We start from the raw sequence: 27,373 nt of genomic DNA on the forward strand, positions 1-27,373 counted from the left end.
AGAGAGGGAAGCAGGCTCCCTGCTGAGCAGAGAGCCCGATGCGGGGCTGGATCCCAGGACCCTGAGACCATGACCTGAGCCAAAGGCAGAGGCTTAACCCACTGAGCCACCCAGGCACCCCACATAAACTCTTTAAAAGTGGACTATAAAAGTACTTGAGAGGCTTCAGCACGTGAATTAAATGCTGCAATAATGCTCTGAAACCAAGGCCTGTTTCTCAAAAATGTGTTAGTCTGTACAGGTTTTCTGGTTTTTGTTTTGTTTTTGCAAGAGGCCCCACTCTGGCCACAGATCACTTGCTTGGGTTTTAAAGTTTTCTTTCTTTTTTTTTTTTTTTTCCAGTTTTGATTCTGAAATGAAATTGACTTGATAAAAAGCAACATATGGGCCACTCTGATAGACTGAAAATTCTCAGGCAGCACATGACTCATGATAACTGTATAGTATGCATTAGAACTGCTTATCTGACCATCTCACAACATTTTGTAAACATGTATCCACTCAAACCAGCCCGATGGGAATAATTTGTCCACAGTTTTTCTCCATTCCTGCACACCTAAGATCATTTTTAATGTGGAAGTGTAAGGAAACATTTAAAGCACCTTTTTTTTTTTCAGTAGTAGTTGTGGGTAAGTTGCCAACATTCTTATAAATGTCACAGCCAGTGGCCAAGAGTTCAGTGATATGGTTTTCCTAACCACATACCAGTATGTTCAGCCAGTCAGTAGTCTCATGATCTGTAAAGCCAGTAGATACTGGCTTTAATTGTGTGACTGGGTGCACTATTTTATGATAATTAGGTGACACTGAAACCTCAGAAAAAGCACAATTCCAGCGTAGTATAAGATGCCAGTTTCCTTAGGTGTTTGTTTTTTTTTTTTCTTTCTGTAGAAGTTTCTTGGGTTCTTGGCTGGTTAGAATAACTTACTCTAGTGACTGCAGTTGGTTGAATTATTTATAACTTAAGATTTTTATAACATAAAATACATAATTTTATTACATAATTTACATAATAAATTACATAATTTATTGCATAAAATACATAATTTAATAGAAACTCATGCACTGAATAAGCTGTTTACAACACACTTACATCCTTCTTCCCATAACCCTTGAACCTGTGAGGAATTTCATGAAATTGTCTTCTCTTAATCTAGTTTGTGTTGATAGTTAGCTGTGAAAAGTCATTGTTCGTCTTTGTGACAGGGTGAAAGGATGGCCTAATTTTGGCCTGAAAAGTGAAGAATGTCTGCATTTGTGGCAGTATCCTCATGGTACTATAAAAACTGGAGATTTGGTGTGCACCCAGTTTCAGTACTTTTGAGAAATGGGGGAAAAGAGTTTGGACTTTGTGGTCTAAGTTATTTGTTTTAGGTTTGACTCTTTGGGTTTGACGCCTTACATTTTTTTAAAATACCATTGTTCAAAAAATGTGGCAGTGTGTTCCAAGTTGCTGATGATTCCTTCCAGAAAAAGAAAGCAAGGGAAGCAGCTATTACTGTCGTCAGCAAGAGTAGGCAAGCACATTTCTCTTACATGCATTACACAGCAAATATAGTCGTTTGGCTTGCAGGGAAGGGTAATCTCACACACTATGATTTCCATGTTGTTTTTCACAGATTGAGGAAAAAATTATTTGTAATTTTATTTTTATTTTAAAGTCTATTGATATAAAGGAGCTGGAACTCAATTCTTATAGAAGTTAATTATGATTCTTTAGCATTAAGTTTCTTGGCTTAACCTTAGATTTATGGTTCAGAATATTCTCAGGTTGCTGGATTGGTTCAGAAAACCAAGCACTCTGTACAACTCTGAATTAGAAGTCTCCAAAAAAAAAAAAAAAAAAAAACCCACAAAAAACCCCAAAACTCTACTTTTCTTAATTACACTGTATTTTATAAGAAGATTACTCCCTCTAAAATTAGCTTTCTAATGGCAAAACAGCTGGCTGAAATGTGAAAAATTCAAGGGTTTATCTTGTTTCTTCAAACATACAATTTCAACAACCTCTTTGATTCTTAGTCTCCACATGTTTTGCAGTTTTATAAGGTACACAAAACTATGGTACATTGAACTGTCCTTATTTAAGTCTGGTGTGTATTGGTTATTTCCTGCTCTATGTTAGCAATCTAAAATTAGAAATACCATTCACTTTTAAATGAGGGTTAGTTCATAATCTCATTTCAGAATAAGAATTGACCTTACTTTTTCTTTTTTCTTTTTTTTAAAGATTTATTTATTTATTTGACAGACAGAGATCACAAGCAGGCAGAGAGGCAGGCAAAGAGAGAGGAGGAAGCAGGCCTCCTGCTGAGCAGAGAGCCCGACGTGGGGCTGGATCCCAGGACCCTGGGATCATGACCTGAGCCGAAGGCAGAGGCTTTAACCCACTGAGCCACCCAGGCGCCCCTGACCTTACTTTTTCTTGAGCATCGTTTGCCTTTGGCCAACAGAGATCATCAGAGACCCTACTGTATTTTGCCCAGTTTGTCCATCTTTGTCTTCAAAAAATTATATAACACACAGTAAGAATACGTTTCAGCAAAGGTGTAGAGTCATAAAACTACCACTACAATCAAGATATGGAACATAACCCCCCAAAATTCCTCTATGCTACTGCCTTGTGATCAGACCCTCACCTCACACTTCACCTCAGGCAATCACTAATCTGTTCCTATAGTTTGTCTTTTCTAGAATGTTATGTAAATAGAAGCATACATATGTAGTCTTTTGAGTCTCGCTTCTTTCACTTAGCAAAAAGCTTTTTTTTTTTTTTTTAAGATTTTATTTATTTATTTGACAGACAGAGATCACAAGTAGGCAGAGAGGCAGGCAGAGAGAGAGAGGAAGGGAAGCAGGCTCCCCGTTGAGCGGAGAGCCTGATGCGGGGCTCAATTCCAGGACCCTGAGATCATGACCTGAGCCGAAGGCAGCAGCTTAACACACTGAGCCACCCAGGTGCCCCAGCAAAAAACTTTTGAGATTCATCCATGTTCTTATGTGTATCAAGAGTTAATTCCTTTTTTGTTGCTAAGTAATATTCCATTTTATGGATATACTACAGTTTATTCATTGCCCTGTCAGTGGAAATCTGGGCTGTTTCCAATTTTTGGTTATTAAAAATAAAGCTATTAATATTTATGCCCAGGTTTTCTGAATGAATATGTTTTAATTTCACTCTGGTTAATACATAAGACTGAGATTGATGCATCTGTGGTAATTTTATGTTTAACTTTGTAAAAAACTGCCGAACTATCTTCTAGAATATCTGTACCATTAGGCATCAGTCACCAGCAATGCAAGAGTGTTTGAGAGAATGTGGTTGCTTCTTGTTCTCACCAGCTCTTGGTATTGTCAGATTGTTTTATTTTAGCTATTCTAACAGGTGTGTAGTAGGATCTAATTGTGGTTTTAATTTATATTTCAGTAATGACTAATGTTGAACAACTTTTCATAGCTTATTTGCCATCCATGACACTTCTTTGGTGAGATATATAGTTAAATCTTTTGCCCATTATTTTATCAGGTTGTTTGTTTTCTTATTATTGGATTTTGAGAATTCTTTATATATGTATATTCTGGACACAAGTCATTTGTCAAATGTCATTTGCAAATATTTTCTCCCTGTGTATGACTAGTCTTATCATTCTCTCAACAGTCTTTTCATTCTCCTACAACAAATTTGCATTTAAATCTGTGTTTTGAAACAGAATGGTCCTAGAAAATTCTCTGCTACTGTCTCTTCAGATATTTCCTCTGTACCATTTTTCTTGTTCTTCTCCTTCCAGAACTCCAATCAGATTGATGTATGTTAAAGAATATCTTACTTTATTTTACATATCATGACCTGAGCAGAAGACAGACACTTAACTAACTAAGCCATCCAGGCACCCCTTCCTTGTCTCTTTTTAGTGTATGCTGGATAATTTCTGTTGCCATATCTTTCTGTTCTTAACTTTCTCTTCATTCGTGTCTAAGTGCTGTTAAACCTATCCACTGAGTTATTGATTTCAATTACTGTATTTTTTATTTCTAGAATTTTTTTTAAAATCTGCTAGACTATTTTCTGTTGTTTCTTGTTTTGAATAAGTGTTTTCCATTTTATATTTTTTAAAAGAAATAAAACAGTTATTTCACTTTCTGTGGTTGATAATTCAAATATCTGAAATCTTTGTGGGAGTTTCCTGTTGTTTCTATTGGATATTGTTTCTCCTGGTTTTCACCCATATAACTTGTTTTGGGGGGGTTCTTAATGTTTGTTGTTGTGAGCTGTTCATTTTCCTTAGAAAATAACTTGTGGTTTATTGAGATACTATCCTCTAGAAATGATTTGCATTTGTTGTTCCATGCGTGTGGGGCCTACTCAACTTATAATAATGGACTGGGGATTTTGAGATCTATCTTGATTGTAGATTATCATAAAATTACAGTCTTCCAGCAAGAGAATTTTTTGGCCCTCAGTTTGGCTTAGTTCAACAGGAATTTTCCTTGCAGTCATCCAAGGATGAATGGGTGTAAAGGTTTTTCACCCACACCTAAAGTGTCCAAGATTTATTATAGAATTATTTTATTTTATTCTACTTATTTTATTTTTTTAAGTAGGCTCCACACCCAGCCTGGAGCCTAATGTGGGGCTTGAACTCACAACTGTGAGATCAAGACCTGAGCTGAAATCAAGAGGCAGATGCTCAACTGACTGAGCCACCCAGGCACCGCATGATTATTTTATTATAGGATGATTTATTTATAGGATTCTCCAAACCTTAGGCTTTATCTTCTGTCCCAGTTCCCCCTACCCAAAACAAAGCTGAAATTCACCAACTTGAGCAAATACAAGTTTGGACAAAAACAACTTCAAGGCCGTAGAATTGAGCAATTACAGTGACATCATTTAGGTGAATAGAATATAAATGGTGCCTCCTGGTGTTATATACCTAAACCATGTTGTCAGTTACCTGTCCGGGTTCCTACTTTATTTCCCCTTGAGCTGATAATTCCTTGGTTTCTAGTTTATGCTTCAGTACTTTGAAGAGGTTTAGGATTTTTTAAAAATTTAAATATTTTCAGTGGGAAGGGCAGACTGAAGTCTAGCCTGTCATATGCCTAGAACTAGAATTCTCAAAACTCAACTTTATATACCCTATAATTTATAAAATTATCTGATAGCCTAATTTGTTCAAATAAAAATTACCTTTTCTCTTTTTTTTCTGGCACCAGTGCTTTCATTAGGAACACTTCAGTGGAATTAGAAAGAATCCATAGTCACTGATTCCTAACTATATTCCTCCATGAATTTTACTAACATGTGTACTGGATTTACACTGAAATACCAAAGTAGCCCAAAGGTTTAATAGTGACCTCAAATTTTTTAATGTTTCCCAGAAAATGAGTACATTAAACCAGAATCATGTGTGTTCATTGCATAGAAAGTATTGTGTCTCCATAGTTACATTAAACATAACAAGTACAAAGGGGAAATGTCTTTTGGTGGTTGATAAGCTAAAAGGAAGTGAGTCTTGTTGTACTACAATATTAGGAATGTTTTTAAACTTTAGTTCAAGAATGGAAGGTTTCAGATTCTTCTGTATTACCCCTTGCTCAAAAATAAGTTAAAGTAGTTATGGAAAAACCACATGTAGAGTCAATGCTAAGAGTTGGTGTAGGGATATCATGTAGAAAACATGATACGGAGATCATTTTCCATGGTTTATTTAATTCTCTCAGTTATGTGTGGTATTTCTCTGAGGTATAACTTGAAAAGTTCTAGAAATTACAGAGAAAGGAAGTTGAACACTACATCAAGAACTAATCAGGTATTATATGTTGGCTAACTGAACAGAATAAAAAAATAAATTACAAAAATAGAGAAAGGAAAGCTATCTTAGCCCAATGTTAGCCCTACTCCCCACTTGGAAAACATTATTTTATAACACATTCTAAATCAGCCTTGGAGATGACAATGTACATTTGTTCGTTGAACCAATTAATTAATTAATTAATTTCCATTAACTAGTTAATGGAAATCTATAATGGGCTGTTGTAAGGAAAGTATGCAGTAGCTAAATGTTGCCTTGATCAAGGTATAGAAAGAACATTATAGAAGGAAGATCCCTGGGATTCAGTCCCCATCCTGGTTCTCCTTGGTGCTATGGCTTTGGGTAATCCTCAACCACCTTGGGCCCCAAGTTTCTTCATCACTTGCTGTAGTGTTGGGTCAAACTGCATTACCGCTCCCCGTACATGCTGCATGATTTCCCAATTCAATGTCTTTGTTTGTATAGTTATCTATCTAAAATGCTTTCCTCCACCACTGCATGACTAAGTCTACCTAGCCATGGCATCCTACTTCTTAATAATCCTCCTAGTACCAATATTCCCCTGCCAAGCTTCCTTGACACCAGAGGTTACCTTTCCCCCCTGATCTCACACAGCACTTTTTTTTCTTTAAACTCAATGGTGTCATTTAATGTTTTATAGATTGTATTATGATTTCTTATGTAGATATCCATACTTCTCTGCTTCTCTTCGAGGGTGGAGTCTCATAAGGGTAGGACCCCATGCCTGCTATATTTTTATACTCCCCCCATAATATCTAGAAAAATATTCTGAAGCTTATATGTGTTCAGTAAACATCTGCTGAATCTCAAAATAGGGAATAATAATGCTTTTCTTGTCAATGAGAGAGGTCTGTGTTAGATGATAGCTTCAAGCAATTTCCAGCTTTTAGACCAATGATTATGGAGCACTAATGAGGAATGCTGGATATGGATAAGTATTTATCCATTATGAGGAGAAGGAAAGAGAATACTTGGGTGGATCAGAGCCCATTTAAAAGCTGAGATGAAGACGAAGTTAATGATGCAAGAGTAGGTGACAAGAGCAGTATAGATCATTCTAGTCATTTTTAAAAAGTTCTTTTCTCCACTGCCTTTTTTCTTTCTTTAAAGACTACAAATACCTGTGCACAGATGGCATATTATATACCCAATTTTGAGAGACTCCCTGCGGCTTTGAGCCAGAAAGTGAATTGCAATTTTAGAATGTAGTTAACAATTTCAGAGACATAATGTTGAATGAAAGAAAGGAGACACAAGACAGTCTATATACTATATGATTCCTTTAGTATGAAATCCAAAAACATTTGGTTTTTCACTTCAAAATGAATTTCTGGTGATAGAAGTTAAAATAGTTGCTACCTTGGAGGGTGTATGTAAGTTATCCCCCAGTTTAAAGAAAAAAGAATGCGGTTAACAATTCTGATTGTGCCACATACCACTGATGGGCAGTTGAAGGCTAGATCCAAGCTATGCTGTGTGTTTCCTGGAAGAATGAAGCACACTTTTAAAATTACAGTTTTCTCTGCAAACCTGTGACCAGATGGCTCTCATAAATAATGCATCAAAATATGGTCAGAACTATAAGAATTCGTGACGTGTGATAAAATGAAAACAACCAATGATCATATGGTTTACTCATTTTGACTTTCATTGTGATTTTCTGGGAGAGCCGGGATCACCAATAAATTGTCCTTCCATAAGAATGAAATAAGTACTGTAGGAGGACACTTGCTAGCTGTGTGAAGCCTTGAATAAGTCACAGGCTCTCTGGGGATCAGATGCCTCTTCTGTTAAAGGAAAAATATTTTATCTGTTCAAAGACAGAGGACAGGATCGGTTGATCTCTGAAGACTCGTTCCCCTCTCAGAATCTTTGGTTTATGGAAGTTGGAACTATGAAGAACAACCCTAGGTCAAGCTTTCACACTATTAGAAATAGCACGGGAAAGTAAGTCGCTTTAAAAATCTGTAATAAGAGGCAACAAAAAATGTAGGTGGAATTGGAGTTCTGCCAAGTAGTAAGAGATCCACGCGGAAAACATCTTTTCAGATGCAGCCAGCTACCTGAAACCATTTGCTGTTGTTCCCTGGGGATTTCCCTAGCCTTTGGCATGGGGTTTAACTTAATAATGCTGAAAGAAAGAAAAAGACAGAAGGAAAGAGAAAGAGAGACAAGGGAACATTTTCAGACTTCCACTAAAGAAAGCATTCTATGGTGTTTTTCCTTTGTGGGTTCATATTTGCAGAGAAAAAAAAATCCATTGCAGAAAATGGTACTTCATAAAATATATGAGCAGAGAAGGAGCACCTGTCTAAGTTTGGCTTAAATAAAATCTCACAACTAGGAAGAACTGCATGGCATCATCTTTGCTTATAATACTAGTAGTTTTTTAAAAAGAGGCAATGGAGACCCAGGGAAGCTAAATGATGTGTGTAAGTTCACTCAGCTGGGAGGAGCACAGGCCCTTCTTGGGCTTCCAGCCTGTTCTATCATCTTCTGCTGCACTAGGCTGCCCCCTGTGGTTCCCTTCAGACGACTTGAACTTTGAAGAAAAAGCAGGGAGGACTTCCACTGTCCTTTGTTTTAACAGCAATTGAATAAATGGAAAGCTGATTTAACTGCAAGTCGGAGGACTCTAGCCCTTTTACGTGTTAGCTGGCTTGGGAAATCATTGAACTTCTTCGAGCCTCAACCTCCTCATCTAAAGTAACACCTCACAGGGTCCCTGCAGCAGAGGACAATTGAAGTGACCTATGAGAAAGTGCAACGTGGTTATTAAAATGGAGAAGTTCTTATCTACTGAGGAAATTAAGGAATTGGTGATTACAAAACAATAGTAACTGATAAGAATGCCTTAGGCAACAGCATTCTTATAAAAGACCCTCTAATAGAAATGTCCTTTGTTTATTTATCAAAAGAAGTCCAGTGTAATCAGTTTTCCTAAGTCTCCAAGGACCTTTCCCTCACATGTAGATACTGGTTGTAAAAAGAACCCTTCTGTGAGCACACGTATCTCTATCCTCCTTTACATTTTGTATTATCTTTTTCAATTTGTAAGTCCAAGATGTCTATTGTTATTTTAATTTTCATTTTCCTGATTATTAGCAAGGCTTGGCATCTTTTCAGCATATTGGGAGCGTAAATTGATAAAGCTTGTTGGAATGCTGCTGGACAGTCCCAAGTAAAAACTGAAGCGCCTATTCCTTTCAAACCGAAAATACCATTTTTCAGTTGCTCCCTTAGAGAAATGATGCTCAGATGTATGCAAACAGAGGCATGCGCAAAGTCTTCACCACAGCATTGTCTGAAATAACAGATAACCAAAAACAACCTAAATAACCATCAACAGGTGAAGTGGTCAGACAAACTACATAATATCCAAACCAGAGAACACTGTGTAACCATTGGAAATGAAGGAAGTAGAGCTTCAATATGAAGAAAAAAAGTTGCAGAATAAATGTACAATATAAACACTATTTACTGAGAAAATGAAAATAAAACCATGTATTTATATATATATATATATATATATATGTATGTATGCATGTAAACAATAAGCAAATGTCTTAAGAATTACATAGGAAACCAAAAACAGGTTACCTAAGGGCAAGAGACCAAGTGAGCAGGTGGCCAAGGGAAACTTCCCTGTTCTTTGTATTGTTTGAATCTTTAAACAAGAACGTATTTGTGTATTAATCAGCTAATTGGTAAAAACAAAAAAACAACATATATATGTATGTGTGTATATATATATATAAATATCGTTTTAAAATGATACAGAACACTAAACAATAAAATTTAAAAGAGAGAACATTATTATTTCAGTATAAGGGACAATTTTTACGTTATAGAAATTTCTTGGATTTTCCAGAGTTGTGAGGTAAGAAGAGTCCTAAACTAAAGCTGAAATAATATGATACCTGCCATTCAAGTGAAAAATAAAAAGTGTAGTCAAAAATCAAAATCATCAGGGTGCCTGGGTGGCTCAGTGGGTTAAGCCTCTGCCTCCAGCTCAGGTCATGATCCCAGGGTCTTGGGATCAAGCCGCGCATCTTATCTGGCTTTCAGCTCAGCAGGGAGCCTGCTTCCCCTCTGCCTGCCTCTCCGTCTCCTTGTGACCTCTGTCTGTCAAATAAATAAATAAATAAAATCTTTTTAAAAAAATCAAAATCATCCATCTGGATATTTGATATTATGTAGAAATTGACTGATTTTTCTTTCACTTTTTGTCCAGACAGCAAATAGATTCAGATTGAGGTTCACCCTTCATGCCATTGGTTTTAATTTACTTCAACAATTGCTACATCCATCATCAATATTTTAAATTGACCAGAGTCCCATTTAGTGAGGTCAACTTTCCTTTTCAGCATTGATTTTTTTTTTCTCTCTGATCACAAATGTATCATATGCTTGTTGTGAACAGGAATAAAAAGTTGAAAGTTTTGAAGAAAAGATAATATAACCCCATCATCAAAGAGAAAATTTTTTGAAGTGTTTTTTCTGGGGTGCCTGGGTGGTTCAGTGGGTTGAGCATCTGCCTTCAGCTCTGTCATGATCTCAGGGTCCTAGGATCAAGCCCCACATGGGGCTCCCTGTTCAGCGGGAGTCTGTTTCTCCCTCTCCCTGCAGCTCCCCCTGCTTGTACTCTCTCTCTGTAAAAATAAATAAATAAATAAAATCTTTAAAAAAAAAATAAGAAAAATAAAGCATGTTTTTCCACTTTTGGCTTTCAGCTAGAGGAGGCAAAAGTATAACTGTCTTCAACCATCTGATAGCAGCCACCTCCACCATGCCACCCAAGTTCGTCCCCAGGGAGATCAAAGTCGTGTACCTGAGGCACCCATGGCAAAGTTGGTGCCACGTCCCCGAAGAGTAAAGATCGGCCCACTGAGTTGGTCTCTGAAAAAGGCTGATGATGACATCACCAAAGCGACCTGTGACTGGATGGGTCTAAGGATTACAGTGAAACTGACCATTCAGAATAGACAGGCCCAGATTGAAGTGGTACCTTCTGCCCTGATTATTGAAGCCCTCAAAGAACCACCAAGAGACAGAAAGAAGCAGAAAAACATGACACACAGTGGAAATATGACTTTTGATCAGATTGTCAATATTGCCCGACAGATGCGGCAGTGATCTGTAGGCAGAGAACTCTCTGGAACCGTTAAAGAGATCCTGGGGACTGCCCATGTGTGGGCTGCAGTGTGGATGGCTGCCAGCCTCATGACATCATAGATGACATCAACAGTCATGCAGTGGAATGCCCAGCTAGTTAACTGCAAAGGAAAGGATTTCAATAAAGGATCATTTGACAACCAAAAAAATTGTTTTCCCTTTGCATATCGGTGTTAAAGGATTTGAGTTAATACCATGCCTACAGTTTTGTGTCCCTTTTTTCAATTAACATTTTATGATAAGCGTTTCTGCATTCATCACAGATTCTTCAAACATGTTTACAATGGCACAGTGATATTCCAAATGGTGGGTACATTATAATTTATATATCTCTTCTCCATTATAGGAGAAAATATCTCCATTATTTTCACTATTATATTTAATTCTATGAAGAACATCCTTGCAGTGGATGAACAAGGATGAACATCCTTACAATTTTTTCCTCCCATCTTTGATTATGTCCCTAGGATATATGCCTAGAAATGGGATTATAAGATTGTGCTGGTTGTTTTCCATTCCTACCCCCCCACTCCCTTCTCTGCCTTTCTTTATACTGCTCTCTGTCTTTATAGATAGCATCTCCAGGATTCCTCGCCTTTGGGATTCAGTCAGTGGGTGGCACCAAGAGGAGATCAGAGGGCAAGAAAAAGAGAGAAGTAAGGATATCTCCTCCTCATTCTCTCCCTACTTTTGGGGCGGTGGCTGCATGTCCCTCCCTACCTCCAGCCCAACCCCCTTCCTTGGTGGTCCCCCCTCCACTGTTCTAGCTCTTACCACTGGATTCTATTCCAAGATTATTTTCTCCCTCGATCCTTTAGCTCTAGGAATGGTAACAGCTTCCCACTACTGCTTTTTGTTTAGGTGCCTCAACATCCTTTGTTTACTCCTTTAACTTAGCCTGCCTGTCTCTAAGTAGTCTTTTTATGGTGAAACCCCTTTCCTCTTGGGATCCTGACAGACACAGGGTAAGAGAATATCAACTTCTGAAATGCATTCTTGGTAGATATTGCCAAATTGCATTGCAGAAAGGTTATACCCATCTCCACTCCCATTAGAAGAGTGTGAAACCCTGATGAGATGAGCTTTTTAAGTGGCTGTCGATTTTTGAAGGCATTCGGTTTCCTGTTTGTTTTCTGGTGCCTTTTTCTCTCTGATGTCACTCAGAGGCAAAGCATGCTGCCATAGGCCATTTAAAGAAAAGTCATGCATGACAAAGGCAAAAATATTGGGATAAACACTTGTATGTCATTTACAAACTTGAAATTCCCAGTGCCGGAAGAGACCCTGGATTTTATTGTGAAAACAATTTCTTTGACACCAATGAATAGGGAAGAACACACCTGCCTGGGCACACAGTATGATGTGGTTTGGGGGTATCAGTTCACCTGCAGATGACAGCTAAACTCGAGCCCAGGAAACCTGTGGAGATAAGAGTGCTGCAGCCTGTAGGTCTCAGGATCCACTTTGTGGAAGAATTCCTACTTCATCTTGCTAGGCTTTTTTAGGAGAGAGCAGTTTGTGGGTACATGGCTTATGAGAAAGAGAATCGACAAAGACATCTTCTTCCATTCCTTCTTCTCAAATGAGAGGGGACTACACAGTGGGCATTTTATACAGTGGTTGCTAGCATGGGGCTGAGATTTAGCCAAGTGAGCTGGATGTTTCTGTAGCTGACTCCTGACACAGGAAGAAACATTGTGTTTTCCATTTTCTTGCAAAATAATGAGACACCTAGTGGGCACAACACGAAAATGTCCTTATGGGAGATGGTAAATTCAGTCAGTACTCATGTAAATGATATCCAATAAGTGCCTTAATGATTAATTCTACAAAAATATTCTTATTAGACAAATACCCAGAGCCAGGAATCAGACCAACTATTCATGCATATTGGGTAATCAAGATAGATTATTACCATATGTTTTTCTAGCACTCAATAGTTATCAAAGTCCTTTAAACATAAAGTTTCTTCCCACGACACTCAGCCTAACAGTCTCCCCTACTAGGCTGTTGGCTCCCCAAAGGCAGGGGTCACACTTTCCAGAACGAGCTCACTGTCTAATGTGTAGAGAAGAGGTGCTTGGTAAAGATTTGATGAACTGAACTCATCTGGTTCACTATGAACCGTACCCTATAATCCTTCATTTTTGCCCATGTCCAGGCAGACTGTAGGTAAGCCCCCTTGCTCTCATAAATGCCCACTGGCCTTCTCCTCTCATATGAGTTAGCAGCATTTATTCCATTGCTAGAGACCCTTAATGGAAGGTCACAGTGTGTAAAGCAGGGGTGGTCAATCCATGCCCCATGTAAGACTCCAGCGGAGGCCTTCCTCAGAGGATTTTCCACGTTAGATTACCTGGTATTGAACTCCATTTTCATCCCATCCTGGGGCTTGTGCATTTCCATCCTCAAAGAGCCCATATTTGATCAACAACCTGGAGTATAGATGGAGTAATTTGACACAAGCAAATCCCAAGGTGTTCCTGGTTAGGCTTTGTCTTTGGAAAGTACCTTATTGAAAAGTCCTCACCATAAATCACCTGAAAGGGGAACAAATCCTGTGAGATTATCTGGGTCAAGTTTTCTAAAACCCAGGTTTATGGATCTTTAGAGTTTTCACTGATGAATTTTCAGGGTCTAGAAGTTAGCTGTGAATATCTTCAATTTTAGATGTCCTTCTATGACCATTCAAAGTTGACATAAATGCTTTCTGGACCATCTGGCTAGCTACCTCATAAGTGAATCTGGACACAGGGATTCACTGTCCCACAGAAAGTATTTATCTTGGTACCCAGTAGTCAACTAAAATAATATCATCTAACTTTTTATTGAGATATAATTGACATACCATAAAATTAATCCTTTTACACTGTGCAATTCACTGGTTTTTAAGATATTCACAGATTGTACAATGACCATCATTATATAATTCCAGAACATTTTCATTACCCTCCCCCGCCCAAAAAAAAATCCCTATTCCCATTAGCAGTCCTTACCTATTTCCCTCTCCATCCAGCCCCTGACAATTACTAACTTACTTTCTGTCTCTTTGGATTTGCCTCTTCTGGACATTGCATATAAATGGAATGGCCTCTTGTGTCTGTCCTCTTTCATTTAGGACATTTTCAAGATTCATCTGCTGTGACATATATCAACACTTTGTTCCTTTGCAAGGTGGAACATTTTTTCATTGTATCCCCTTGCTTATCCATTCATCAGGTGATGGGCATTTGATTTCGTTCCCACTTCCTAGCCATTATGAACAAAGCTGCTTTGAGAAACTTTCAATTCTAAGTTACAAAAATTCGGGTCTGCTAAGTCTTCAGATACATTGTTGGGGTCTGTGACAGCTCAAATTTGAGAAGTACTGACCCAGGCTGACTCCACCGTTGACTATAGAAAGAAACTGGTCAGGTGACATTCACAGAGTTAATGGAAGCTTCTCTTCTACGACCAGCTTCATAGTGCCAGCTTGCTGTCTTTTTTACCTAGAAGAACCTTCCTAAGGTTCTCTCATGGCGAGAACCACCATTAGCAGCGTGGTTAACACTTAACCAATAACACCGGTGACTGTTGATCCAACCCAGATGTTGGGCAGCTTTTAATTCTCCCAACTCCTGGCCTGAATACTGGTAATATTTCCTCAGGCGAAAAGCCAGCAAAAAGAATCACCTGGCCAAACATCCCCATTCGGCCTGCTTTTCTTAGAATGGCCTCCCAGGGGAGCTCTCTAGACAAACAAAGCTTGTTGACCCAGTTTGAAGGCCTGGGAAATTATCATGTGAGTCACTGGGACGACAGAACAAAGTGCCAGGCCCCTGAGAAACTAAGCACAGGCTTCCAATATCATTTGCGTCCCAATAGGGAAGGACCCGGAATCTCAGGGAGGCCTGCCACTTTTCACCGAGCCTCTTCTCTAAGTGGCTTCCAAGCTCCTTGGCCCTGTATGTGATACCCCAGAGGCTGAATCCTGTTTTCCTCACAGCAGGCTTGGCCAACAGCAGTTCACAGAGTGGCCCCTCAGCTGTAGGAAACCAAAACAATCCTGGATACTTAGAAGAAGACATATAGTGTAGTTTGGAGCAAGGCCACCATTCTTTCTGGGAAGGAGGCGTTGAAGCTGCTACAAAAGTTTCAAGTTAAAGACCAAGAGTTCAGAGACTGTGCTTTAATATAATGCTCATATGAGGTAAGCCAGGCCTTGCAAAACAGTACCGCTGAATCACTTGAGTATTTTATAATATTCTGAAGATTTTAATTCCTAAATTACACAAAGAGCTGGAGAAACATGGGCAGAAAAGCTGTGCAGGTCAAACTTGTTACATTTAGACGGCGTGGAAATTTGGTGGCCTTGATGGGTGTGATGTCAGAATGAATGCCAAAAGTTGTATGGGTCCTCAACTCCTGTAGGCATATAGGACTCCTGAGGAAGGATAAGTACTAGAGTAGGGGTTTCTAAATATCCAGCATGAGTTCAAAGGAGGAGGTATTCATAGGACCAAATGAAGAGAGGGTCATCCATGGCCTCTTCCTTTATCTTCTTTTCTCATTTCTTTTTCTTCTCCTTTTAAGCCACACCTGATTCCACCACTTATTCTAGAGTGTTCGTCATCAGGAGGATGTCGTTTTAACACATAATCTGATCCAGGATTATAAATTCATGCCTGGTGGGTGTTTGAAGAGAGTGAGTGACTCCGAAATTCCTCCCACTATGGGAATGGCACATGAAGTCTCTCTCCTTCGTGGATTTGCAGGATCCGCTTGGGCCCGGAAGAACTAGAAGAGAATGCCATCACGCGTTTTTAGCGTCTTTAGCCTTAGTACTCTCGTCCCCTCACTTCATGTCTTGATTTATCCCTTTATCTTTTCTGCTTCTGTCTACTTCTGACAGATCTGGCAAAAATACAGCAGACTTGGAGAACCAGGTTGTTCACTTCCCACCCCGGTGCTGTTGCTGCAGATGGCTTCCGAGCTGCTGCCTCCTGGACTTGGGGAGGGTATCGGCGTCAGTCTTTGTCAGCACAATCATGGTGTCTGCCCTGTGGGCTGGGTGCCCTGCAGAGCCAGGGGGTCAACCCCAGGCCCACCCTCCCGGGACTCAGTGGAGTGCTCAAGGGGGATTAGAGAGAATATTCAGAATTAGACAATAAAGATGAAAGACGAGCAAAATCAAATAAAGGTGCTTCATTTGTCTCACAGTAGCTTCTCGATGCATGACAGTGAGGTGTCAGCAGCACTGTCCATTAGAACTTCCTGGGATGATGGAGATGTTCTGCATCTGCGCCCTCCAATATGGTGAGGACACATAGCTATTGAGCAAATGAAAGGTGGCTAGTGAGAAATTGAAGTTTTTATTTCGTTTCATTTTGATTAACTTAAATTTCAAAGGCCACATGCACGGGGCGCCTGGGTGGCTCAGTTGGTTAAGTGGCTGCCTTCGGCTGGGGTCATAATTCCAGGGTCCTGGGATCGAGCCCCACGTTGGGCTCCCTGCTCGGCAGAGAGCCTACTTCTCTTTCTCCCTCTGCCTGCTGCTCTGCTTACTTGTGCTCTCTCTCTATCTCTCTGTCAAATAAATAAATAAACATCTGTAATAAAATAAATAAATAAATAGCCACATGCAACCAATAGCTGCTATACTGGAGACACTAGCGTTTTCAAAAATAGCGGAGAGAAGTAGGAGATTAGGCATTGGTGTTTGAGTCCTGGTTTCTAATCCCACCTCCTCAATGTTATTAGTCTGTAACCCAAGGAAAGATATTTAACCTCTCTGTACCTTTTTTTACACCGTAAGATGAGGTCACTATCTTATGGTGTTGTTATGATAGGTAAAGAGGATGCGAGTTTGGTTGGAAGGCAGGAATCATTGGCTGGTATACTCAATCAACAAAACCCGCCACAAGTATCTGGGAGAGGTGAGGACGTGTAACCTTTTCCCAAACCAGAGACCCCTAGGTTACCAACTGTGTTGCCAAGTTGGAGCAGTGGCATTAAGAGCTCATATTCACAGCTCCTTTTACTTTTTTGATGTTTTCTTTCTTTTTTTTTTTTAAGATTTTATTTATTTATTTGACAGAGAGAGATCACAAGTAGGCAGAGAAGCAGGCAGAGAAAGAGAGGAGGAGAAAGCAGGCTCCCTGCCAAGCAGAAAGCCTGATGTGGGACTCCATCCCAGGACCCTGAGATCATGACCTGAGCCGAAGGCAGAGGCTTAACCCACTGATCCACCCAGGTGCCCTTTTTTGATGTTTTCATTGGGATCTTACACTTTTATTCTGAGCAGCAGGTAAGGCAAAGCCTATTCAGTTTTGCAGATAAGAAAAGAGAGACAAAGAAAGAAAGAAAGAAAGACCTATTTGCCCCCAAAATGTTACACCCAGGACCTAATACGGGAGACAGTAGTCTCCCCATGGGTCAGGGGCCAATGCTCACTCTGTCCCAGACTGCAGGAAAGTCCTCAAACCTGCCTTTGGTACAAAGAAGCCCTTCTCAATTCTGTCTGTTCCCCTCTCCAGTCAGCCAGCGATGTGATATCTGTCCTGGCATTGACTGATTCACAAAAATGGGTAACCAAACTCTCTGGAAGGCAGCAACTGTAATCTTTGCCAAATGACAGTGAAGAAATGCTTTTGTCCTGCTGTCTCATTGTTGCTCCGACCAAGGCTGTCAACGCTGGCTTACTCAGACACGAGAGCATTTCAGCAGTTCTGGCTCTCCATCCAAACTTCGCACGTCCTTTTGCCTATATCCTCATGCCTATAATTATTTAAGTGCTTTCTTCTAATTCCTGCAAATAAGAGCTCTGCCATCTGAGAAAAGATTAGGAAAAACAGAACCATAGAACTAAAACCGAGGAAAAGAACCACTTCCCGTCTTGTCATGCGCAACCACACCCTCTGTTGACCGAGGCAGGCCAGTTTAAAACTACAAAAAAAAAAAAAAAAAAAAATTCTTTACAGCTTTATTGAGGCAGAATTCATGTACCATTAAGTGTGCTATTTACACTGTACAACTTGATGAGTTTAAACATGTATATGCCCATGAAGGCATCATAGTCAGGATAATGAACATTTCCATCGCTGACAGCTTTTAGGTTAAGTGCACCCAGATCAAAACTATATGATAAAAGTAGTACCACTGTCTTAAAAATAGTGGCGCTGGCCCCTGCAGGGCCATCTTTATTTCAGTGGCTATCATCATTGGAGAGGCAGCTCGCCATCTGATCTCCGTGTGGGTTTTCCTGCCCCCCCCATCCAGTTACCCCCCCCCATCCAGTTACAACATTCATCGTTCTGTGTAAGGCCAGCTCCTTTCCTGGTGCTCTGGTTTTCATTCCCTTCCTCTTTTCCAGACACTCCCATTCTGAGCATCCCCTTTCTCTGCTGAATCATCTACTTCTTATCGGCAAGCTCCTTTTCAATCTTGAAACAAACAAAACACAGCACAACAAATCAAATCCCTCTTCCTGATTCCTCTTTCCTCCCTTCAGTCACTTACTGCTCTGTCTCCGGCCTTCTCAGCAGGGCCAAACTTTCATAAATAATTGCCCAAATTCACTCTCTCCACTTCCTTTCTTCTCTTTCTGTCTTAAACCCCACCTCCCACCACCCTCCTCACCACACACACAGAAGCTGTTCTTGACCAGGTCACTCACTACCCGCCCTGCTGCGGCATCCAGGAAACCCTTCTCAGCCTTTATCGTGCTATGGCGCTGCTGACCACACTAGCCTTCACGAAATAGCTTGGCTGTTTATTTTCTTGGGGTTTTTTTGTTGGTTTGTTTGGTTGTTTTGTTTTTACAAAAGTGATGCTTTTTTTTAAAAAATAGAAGTGGGAGGAAGCTCTTTCTAGGCTCACCCTGTTTCGCTGCTGCCCACAACCACCTGTGCAGCTGTCCGAAACGCGAAGCAGCCTCAGAAAGTACCCTAACTGGGGAAAATTCCTTACTTGCCCTACTGTAGAAACCAAGAAATTTCTATAAGCCAAAACACCTCACACAAACAAACAAACAGATAGAGTTCAGTAACTTTTCAACCCTAATCCTAACAGTTGCTCTAAATACCCAGGCACCCCACTCTCCTCTGTGCCGTTAACTTTTAAAAAATAGTCATTGTTTTGTGGTGTTTGGTTGGGCTCGGTTGGTTAGACGTCAGACTCTTAATTTTGGCCCAGGTCATGATCTCAGGGTCAGAGATTGAACCCTACTCCATGCTCAGCGGGGAGTTTACTCTCTCCCTCTGCCTCTACCCCTGTTCCAGCTCTCTCTCTCTCCAAAATAAATAAATAAATCTTTGATAAATAAATTCATTAATAAATACTTGCCCTAGAGGGATGCCTGGGTGGCTCAGTGGGTTAAACATCTGCCTTCAGCTCAGCTCATGATCCCAGGGTCCTGGGATTGAGTCCCGCACTGGCTTCTTGCTCAGTGGGGAGCCTGCTTCTCCCTCTGCCTGCTGCTCCCCCTGCTTGTGCTTACGTTCTCTCTCCCTCTGACAAATAAATAAAATGAATAAAAATAAAATAAATAAATAAATACTTGCCCTAGAGGTGACTTGGTAGCTGGGTCGGCATGACAAGTCCCTGTTGATCTCTCCAGGCAGGAAGCCTGTCTAGGGCATGGCTTTCCTGATAGCAATCTGTTGTTTTCCCCTTCCTAAAACTTATTGCTGAGAATGATAGAAATGAAGCATTTAGGCATCTGGGGTCTTGTGAGGCTGAGCCAATGGCTTTAAAGGTTTACAGTTTTAGATGCATACACAAAAACGGGAGTTCTCATGACGGATGTTTTTACCCAAGATAAACTATAAAGCAGGACATAAAAATCATCCCCAAATCCCATCACCCAGAACAACAGCCATAGTAATTCCTTAGCTATCTCTAAAGTTTCACAGACACGGGGTTATAATTCACTTGTTATTCTGTAATTGCTATTTTCACTCAGAATTTGCAATGGATAGATTTCCAAGTCAAAAACTACAGACTAACACCATGGTTACTAATGCTTGCCAATCATTCAGGATATTTATAAACCATGATTTACTCAACCAGTCTTCTATTGTTAGACATTTAGTTTGTTTGCATTTTTTGATGACATAAAGTACACAATGATAAACATCCTGTGCTCAGCTTTTTGCTTTTGTGCAATTTTCTCCTCAGGCTAATTTCTAGAAGTGGACCAGCTCAGTACAATGGTGTGTACATTTTACATTTTGATACAATAAATCTAAATTCCTTCCAGAATGTTATACCAATTTATTTTCTCACAAACACTGGATTTAAGGACATCCTTGTCCCACTCTCACCAACATCGGGTTTTATCAATTTCTGGTTTTAGATGTGGCTTTTGTGTACTGATTTTTGGGGGGGGGAAGATCAGTTTGAGTATTTCTCTCTCAGTTAATCTCATTCATACATATTAGTTATTATGTAAAGATTTAGTCCTGTCATCTTATTTTGTTTTATATTTTTATGCTTCCTAGGCATATGTATTTTTTTTCTTTCTGGTAATTTTGAGGGTATTTTGCCTGCTTTTTGTTCTATAAATGGGCATTTGTGACTTTCATTATGTACTTTCTCAAACAGTTGAGTATTTACAGTTCTCTGATAATAGCTAACATTTATTGTACAGTCACTGTGCCCTCATAATAACCCTGTGAGGTTGTGTTTTCTTTCCTCCCTCCAACTTGTTCATATCTCCAGACCTGGGATATCTAATCTGAGTGTTCTGTGGACTCTAGAATTCCTTTGGAAAGAAAAATCATACCCTGGTTGGGTCAGAGCTCAAATCGTTCCCCCTACCCAACTGGCCCGTGATGATTATTTCTGTTTAGAGCAATAGGATGTCCCTCTCACTTCTACTCCCATAGTCAACAATATCCCAAGGGCATTATTTTTTGACCAATGCAAGCTGCTCTGGTATAGACCGCACTTCCACATGGGTAATCTCACTGGGCCCTCACAGCAAGCCTGTAAAAAATTCCTAATCTCCCACATTAGCAGAAGAGTGCCTGTGATTTGTCTTTGTGATCGTACTCTGGTGCACTCAGCTACTGTCCTCTGACTCTCCTTTGATCGCCACATTAAAAAAAATAGAATAAAACAACCAAAACCCAGATATTCCAAACACCAAGTTAATTCGTCTGGCCTTTGCCAAAGAATATATTTGTGTTTGGATGCCATTTAAGTCTTATCTCTCTGCTGAAAGAAGTTAGGTTTATGGAAAAATGCTTGAAGTGTGTAGAAGCCCATCCATCTCCGTAGATTAACATTTTCTAAAAGGGGTTGCTTGGGTTGTTTTTCAGGATGTTAATGGGTATTACATCAAAAATGAGTAAGGAAGGGGCACCTGGGTGGCTCAGTGGGTTGGGCCGCTGCCTTCGGCTCGGGTCGTGATCTCAGGGTCCTGGGATCGAGTCCCGCATCGGGCTCTCTGCTCAGCGGAGAGCCTGCTTCCCTTCCTCTCTCTCTGCCTGCCTCTCTGTGGTTTCTCTCTGTCAGATGAATAAAATCTTTAAAAAAAAAAAATGAGTAAGGAAAACACAAAGCTGCTCATGGAAATTGCTTGAAGAATTGCCTCTAATGGGCTAGTATGTTCCATGAATCTACAAGACGAAGATATCATATGCAAACTGATTTGATCTCTACTAATGCCTAATAGGTACTAGTGTTCTGTGAAACACAATTTGGTAAACACTGATGCGTGGGAAATGTTTTCTATCAAAAAATTCACCAATTAGGGGTGCCTGGGTGGCTCAGTTGGTTAAAGCCTCTGCCTTCGGCTCAGGTCATGATCCCAGAGTCTTGGGATCGAGCCCCACATTGGGCTCTCTGCTTGGTGGGGAGCCTGCTTCCTCCTCTCTCTCTCTGCCTGCCTCTCTGCCTACTTGTGATCTCCGTCTGTCAAATAAATAAATAAAATCTTTTAAAAAATTCACCAATTATAAAAAAGAAGGAAATACTACCATTTGTGAAAATATGAATGGACCATGAGGGCATTAGGCGAAGTGAAACAAGTCAGGCAGAGAAAGACAAATACTGTATGATCTCACTTATATGTGGAATCTAAAAAAAACCCTTGAATTCGTACATATAGAAAACATTGGCAGCAAAAATATATAATGCATTTATCAAGCATCCCCTACATGTTTGAAAGAAGTAGAAGGCATAGGCCCTCAAGTAACTGGGAAGTCAAATGCAAATTAAAACAATGGGCACCAACTTCAAATAGTGAAAATCCTACGTGGTTGTATTTTGCTTTGGTGTGTAATTTGGTAAATAAATGCAGGTATCAATAAAAATGAAAGTTAGATTTTCCAAAGAGAAGGCCTGGTGGGAAAGAGACTCCAACATATGTATAAATTCAAACAAACCTACATGAACAGAGGTGTAGTTTATTGGACTGAAAGCTTTCTAAGAAAAGCAGCTTTCACATTCCTTTATTCCTTTCTAAACACTAATTGCTCAATTAAAATGTTAAGCCAAATGGTTTTTCCCTTTAAGGAACTAACATTAGTGATGTTTTAGACTAACATCAATGCTAAAAGAATATGCAAGTTTTCTCTGAATTATGTTTTTCTCTTTCCATCTCTGTTCTCCTAGAAAGCTCCTAACTCATCTCTCCGGCTTTCAGTTTGAACATTATTTATTTTTAAAAAAGATTTTTTTAAACACACAATGTTACATAGTTTCAAGTGTAAAACATAGTGATTGGACAACTCTGTATGCTATACTATGCTTGCAAGTATAGCTACCATTGGTCACCATGCAATGCTGCTATAATACCATTGATTATATTCCCTATGTTGTACCTTTCATCCCTATGACTTATTCATTCCATAACTGGAGCTTATACCTCCCACTCCCTTTCACCCATTTTGCCCATCCTCACCACCCTGTCCTCTGACAACCCCCATTTTGTCCTCTGTATTTTTGGGTCTGTTTCTGGTTTTTGTTTGTTTGTTCATTTGTTTTGTTTTTTAGATTTCACATGGAAATGAAATCATACAGCATTTGTCTATTTTTGACTTGTTTCACTTAGCATAATACCCTTTAGGTCCATCCATTTTGTCACAAATGGCAAGATCTCAATTATCTAATGTCTGAATAATAGCCCTCTGTGTGTGGGGGGGTGTGTGTGGGTGTGTACCACATCTTCTTTATCCATCCATCTATCAATGGATGCTTGGGCTGCTTTCATATCTTAGCTATTGTAAATGATGTTGCAATAAACATAGGGGGTGCGTATATCTTTTTCAATTAGTATTTTTGTTTTCTTTGGGTAAATACCCAGTGGAATTACTGGATTGTATGGTATTTCTATTTTTAGGTTTTTGAGGAAACTCCATAGTATTTCCCACATTGGTTGCACCAATTTATATTCTCATCCACAGTGTAAGAAGGTTCCCTTTTCTCCACATCCTCACCAACAATTGTTCTTTCTTGTTTTTCTAAAATTAGCCATTCTGACAGGTTTAAGGTGGTATCTCATTGTGGATTTGATTTGTATTTCCCTGATGATTGGTAATTGAACATCTTTTCATGTGTCTGTTTGCTATCTGTCTGTCTTCTTTGGAAAAATTTCTACTTAGGTCCTCTGTCCATTTTTTCCAATTGGATTATTTGTTGATTTTTTTTCTGTGTTGTAGAAGTTCTTAATATACTTTTGATATTAATTGCTTATTGAATTTTTTTAAGATTTTGTTTATTTATTTGACAGAGAGAGAGATCACAAGTAGACAGAGAGAGGGGGGGAAGTAGGCTCCCTGCCAAGCAAAGAGCCGTGCAGCTCAATCCCAGGACTCTGAGATCATGACCTGAGCCAAAGGCAGAGGCTTAACCCACTGAGCCACCCAGGTGCCTCACTTATTGAATGTTTTGTTTGCAAATATCTTCTCCCATTCAGTAGGTTGCTTTTTCTTTTCTTTCTTTCTTTAAGATTTATTTATTTTAGAGAAAGAGAGTGCATGTGCAGGGTAAAGAGGGGCAGAGAGAGAGGGAAGAAGTGCTGAGTGCAGAGCTTGACATGGGGCTTGATCTCACAAACCTGAGATCACGACCTGAGCTGAAACCAGAAGTCAGACAATTAACCAACTGCGCCACCCAGGCACCCCTGCCGTTTCATTTTCTTGGTAGTTTCCCTTGCTGTGTAAAGACTTTTTATTTTGATGTAGCCCCAATAGTTTATTTTTGCTTTTGCTTCCCCTTGTTTGAGAAGACATATCCATAAATATGTTGCTAAGGCCAATGTCTGAGAGATTACAGTCTATGTTTTCTTCTAGGAGTTTTATGGTTTCAGGTCTCACATTTAGGTCTTTAATTTATTTTGAATTTATTTTTGCATATGGTGTAAGAAAGTAGTCCAGTTTCATTCTTTTGCATGTAGCTGACCAGTTTCCGCATTTATTGAAGAGACTGTCTTTTCTCCATCATATATTCTGTCCGTTGTCATAGATGAGTTGACCATACGAGTTTGGGTTTATTCTGGGCTCTCTACTCTATTCTGTTGATCTATGTGTCTGTTTTTGTGCCAATATTATACTGCTTTGATTATTATAACTTTGTTTTTTTTTAATTTTATGTATTTATTTGACAGAGAGAGACACAGTGAGAGAGGGAACACAAGCAGAGGGAGTGGGAGAGGGAGAAGCAGGCTTCCTGCTGAGCGGGGAGCCCAGCACCTGGGATCATGACCTGAGCTGAAGGGAGCCACTTAGTGATTGAGCCACTCAGGTGCCCCGATTATTATAGTTTTGTAGTATAGTTTGAAATTAGGAAGCATGATACCACTGGTCATGTTCTTTCTCAAGATTGCTTTGGCTATGGAGCACTTGGGTGGCTGAGTGGGTTAAAGCCTCTGCCTTTGGCTCAGGTCATGATCCCAGGGTCCTGGGATTGAGCCCCACATCGGGCTCTCTGCTCAGCGGGGAGCCTGCTTCCTCCTCTCTCTCTCTACCTGCCTCTCTGCCTACTTGTGATCTCTGTCTGTCAAATAAATAAATAAAATTTTAAAAAAAAGATTGCTTTGGCTATTCAGGGTCTTCTCTGCTTCCATACAAATTTTAGAATTTTTGTTCTAGTTCTTTGAAAAATACTTATTGGTATTTTGATTGGGATGGCACTGAGTCTGTAGAAGGCTTTGGTAGTATGGACACTTTAACAATATTCTTCCAACCCATGAACATAGTATATCTTTTTATTTGTGTCATTTTTAATTTCTTCCATCTGTGTTTTATAGTTTCCAGAGTACAGATCTTTCACCTCCCTGGTTCAGTATTTTATTCTTTTCGGTGCAATTGTAAGTGGGATTGTTTTATTTTCTTTTCAATTTTATTTATTTATTTGACAGAGAAAGAGCAAGCACAAGCAGGCAGAGTAGCAGGCAGAGAGAGAGGGAGAAGCAGGCTCTCTGCTGAGCAAGGAGCCTGACACAGGGCTTGATCCCAGGACCGTGGGATCATGACCTGAGCCGAAGGCAGTTGCCTAACCAACTGAGTCACCCAGACACCCCTGGGATTGTTTTGTTAATCTCTCTTTCTGGTACTTTATTATTAATGTATAAAAACACAACAGATTTTTGTACCCTGTGACTTTACTGAATTCATTTATTAGTTCTAGTAGTTTTTTGGCGGAGTCTTTACGGTTTTCTATGTATAATATTGTGCCATCTGCAACGAATGACAGTTTTATTTCTTTCTTACCAATTTGCATGACTTTTATTTCTTTTTCTTCTCTGATTGCTGTGGCTAGACTTTCCAATACTATGTAGAAGAAAAGTGTGAGAAAAGACATCCTTGTCTTTTTCCTGATCTTAGAGGAAAAGCTTTAGCTCTTTTCCATTGAGTATGATGTTAACTGTGGGTTTTTCATTTATGGCCTTTTTTTTTTTAAGAGTTTATTTATTTATTTGACAGAGAGAGATCACAAGCAGGCAGAGAGGCAGGCAGAGAGAGAGAGAGAGTGAAGCAGGCTCCCCGCTGAGCAGAGAGCCCAATGCAGGACTCCATTCCAGGACCCTGAGATCATGACTTGAGCCGAAGGCAGAGGCTTAACCCACTGAGCCACCCAGGCACCCCATTTATGGCCTTTAAAATGTTGATGTATTTTCCCTCTAAACCCATCTTATTGGGAGTTTTTATTTTGAACAGACATTGAATCTGGTCAAATGCTTTTTCTACATCTATTGAGATGATCATATTGTTTTTATCCTTTATTTCGTTAACATAATGTATCACGTTGATTTGTGGATATTGAAACATCCTTGGCTATGGTTGGAATAAATCCACTTGATCATGATGAATGATCCTTTTAATGTACTGTTGAACTTGTCTTACTAATATGGAGTGGAAAACTTTTGCATCTAATTTCACTGGAAATATTGGCCTATAGTATTCTTTTTTGTAGTGTCTTTTTCTGGTTTTGGTATCAAGGTAATGCTGGCCTCATAGAATGAGCTTGCAAGCATTCCTTCCTTTTTACTGTTTTGGAATGGTTTGAGAAGAACATGTGTTAACTCTTCTTTAAATGTTTAATGGAATTCACCTATGAAGCCATCTGGTCTTCAACTTTTTTTTTGTTGGGAGTTTTTTGATTGCTGATTCAATTTTGTTACTAGTAACTGGTCTATTCAGATTTTCTATTTCTTTCTGATTCAGTTTTAGAAGATTGTATGTTTTTAGGAATTTATCCATTTCTTCTAGGTTGTCAAGTTTGTTGGCATATAGTTTTTCATAGTAGTCTCTTACAATTCTTTGTATTTCTGGGGTTTAGGTGGTTATTTCTCCTCTTTCATTTCTGATTTTACTTATGTAAGTCCTCTTCCTTTTTTTCTTGATGAATCTGGCTAAAGTTTTGTCAGTTTTATTTATCTTTTCAAAGACTTAGCTCTTGGTTTTATTGATCTTTTCTATTGTTTTTTTTTTCTTTTTTTTTCTATTTTTTTTAGTCTCTGAATCATTTATTTCTGTTTTGATCTTTATTATTTCCTTCCTTCTACTAACTTCAGACTTTGTTTGTTCTTTTTGTTCTTGTTATTTTAGGTGTAAGGTTAAACTGTTCTTTGATTTTTTTGTTTGCTTCTTGAGGTAGGCCTGTATTGCTATAAATTTCTTGCTTAGAATTGCTTTTGCTTTTACTGTGTTGCAAATATTTTGGACCATTGTGTTTTTATTTTCATTTGTTTCAAGGGTTTTTTTTTTTTTTCTCTTTTAAATTCTTAGTTGAACCATTAATTGTTTAGTAGCATATTGTTTAGCCTTGATATTTTTGAATTTTTTCCCAGTTTTTTTTTCTTGTAGTTAATTTCTAGTTTCTTACTGTTGTGGTCAGAAACGAGGCTTCATATGGTTTCAATCTTCATAAATTTA

General features: G+C 39.3%; 1 pseudogene; it reads left to right on the forward strand.

Annotated features, from left to right (window-relative positions):
- Positions 1–10,574: 10,574 nt before the first annotated feature.
- LOC123944380 lies at positions 10,575–11,161 on the forward strand (annotated as a pseudogene).
- The last annotated feature ends 16,212 nt before the right edge of the window (positions 11,162–27,373 follow it).

The sequence above is a fragment of the Meles meles genome, chromosome 6 (assembly GCF_922984935.1).
Source record: "Meles meles chromosome 6, mMelMel3.1 paternal haplotype, whole genome shotgun sequence".
NCBI classification, from domain to species: domain Eukaryota; kingdom Metazoa; phylum Chordata; class Mammalia; order Carnivora; family Mustelidae; genus Meles; species Meles meles.